We start from the raw sequence: 2136 nt of genomic DNA, 5'->3' as shown, positions 1-2136 counted from the left end.
AAAATTTCCTTGTGCATTCAGTTTTTCTCTTGTGCAATTAGTTTCTTGGGCTAATTTCCTGGAATTGTGATTTTTGAGGTCAAGCAACTAGCAACATACTTTGTTGAGTGTGTAAAGAAAGGAATGTTTTTATTATTGGCATAAAAGTAAGTGAATATAATTTTGTAGCGTGTCATTTAACAAAATGCAATAAAATGGAAGAATTATTTTATAATTTTTCCCCTTTATTTGGGTTTATTCTTTTTTAAATTTGATCAGTTTCAAGTGTACAGTACATTGGTTAGACATTTATATAGTTTATAGAACGATCCCCCTGATTGCTCTTTCTCTCCTCTGGCTCTCCACTTAGCCATTCCATTACTGCTGACTGCATTCCCTATGCCGTGTTCCTCATCCCCGTGACCATCTATCAACTACTAATTTGGAATTATTATAGAATTCTATTTTAAAATATAATACACAGAAAAAGACATAAAACATATGTAAAGTTTAGTAAATATTTGTATAGCGAACGACATTGTAATAACTAACTGAGGTCAAAAAAACAAATTACTGTCACCCTACACCTGACCATTTGCAGCATTGCATCTCCCCCAGAGGTAATCATAGCTTTATTATGGTGCTACATATATGTGTGCACCTCTAAGCAATATAGATCAGGGGTTTCCATACTATAGCTCACATGTGGAATCCGACCTTTTCTTTTCTTTTCTTTCTTTCTTTTTTTTTTTGGTAAACAGTTTTATTGAAACATAGTCATGCCCCCTCGACTTTGTACTCTCTGGTGGTTTTCATGTCACAATGCCTGATTTGAGTCGTTGAGATAGAGACCTTATGGCTCACAAGATCTAAAATATCTACTATCTTTTCCTTTACAGAAAAGGTTTGTTGATGGCTGATATAGATTAGTTTTGCCCGTTTGAACTTTATATAAAGAGAATCATACAGTATATAGCCTTTGTGACTTGCTTTTTTCCCTTTCTTCATTATATTTGTAAGGTTCATCCATGGCAGGCCATTGTATTCTAATGCTTAAAAGCCATTTTATAGTTCACTCTATTATTAACCTCAGAAAACCATATAAACACTGATTTTTTTAATATCAAGTGACCATAAGGTAAGTGTTAAATTTCTTCTGATCTGAATTAGCATTGCAATGAATAGCAATGTACAATGGATTGAAAATAAGGTATTAAATTTTTTTTGGAAAATAATTACTGATCATAAAATGTTAACATTTATTTGACAATGCATTTTTTTTTAGGTGAGGCAACCCTTGGTTGACCTCACAGATTGTAAGGAACTTGTCAGTTTACAATCCCTTATTTTTAAAAATGTTTTACACCTACAGCACCTGGTTTTCCTAGGTGGTCTCCCATCCAAGTACTAACCAGGCCCGACCCTGCTTAGCTTCCGAGATCAGATGGGATCGGGCTTGTTCAGGGTGGCATGGCCGTAGATGACAATGCATTTTTTAATGAGATGCATGGAATTGTTTCTACATCTCCCATTCACTCTTATAAACATACATGATTTTATTAATTGCTAGAACGAGACAGGGTTCAGTATCAATTCTGTCTTTATTTTTTGTTTTTATGGATGAAAGTGCCAAAGAGACTTTTTCTCATAAATAAATACATGATAATGGATGGAGATGTTTTTCTCTTATAGCAATTTCACTCAATTCTTTAAATTCTTTGTGAGTTACGTACTCAAAATAATATACTTTATGTATTATACACCAAAAGTTATATATTATATATAATTATATGACAACTGCAAATCATTCTTCAATTTTGTTTAAAATAAAGTGTTGAAGTTTAGCTGAGTTGTGAAAGAATTTGCTACCGATTCATTAGAGTTGTCCATATTCTCAAGCCTGTTATGAATATTTCTAATTATGTTCTTGCCCTTGAGGTGGTTTCCTCAACTCTCTCCTCCTGCCCTCTCCTCTCCTGTCCTTTCCTGTCCTCTCCTTCCCTCCTCTCCCCTCCCCTCCTCACTCCCTTCCTTACCCTTCTCCTCTCCTTGCCTTTTCTTAAATAGAACACAGATATAGAAAGTACACAAAATGAGTACGTGAGAACATTACCACCCAACATAATATACCCCTACATGTGCCCTGTCCCAATTACC

General features: G+C 34.5%; 1 non-coding gene across 1 annotated transcript; it reads right to left on the bottom strand.

Annotated features, from left to right (window-relative positions):
* Window positions 1-1342: 1342 nt before the first annotated feature.
* On the bottom strand, window positions 1343-1461 carry LOC112472884. The gene has a single exon (XR_003043800.1). It is a non-coding gene; the product is annotated as a 5S ribosomal RNA (ribosomal RNA).
* Between the last annotated feature and the right edge of the window lie 675 nt (window positions 1462-2136).

The sequence above is a fragment of the Pteropus alecto genome, unplaced genomic scaffold, assembly GCF_000325575.1.
Source record: "Pteropus alecto unplaced genomic scaffold, ASM32557v1 scaffold139, whole genome shotgun sequence".
In the NCBI taxonomy this organism is placed as follows: Eukaryota; Metazoa; Chordata; class Mammalia; order Chiroptera; family Pteropodidae; genus Pteropus; species Pteropus alecto.
This window is presented reverse-complemented; position numbering and strand designations above follow the sequence as displayed.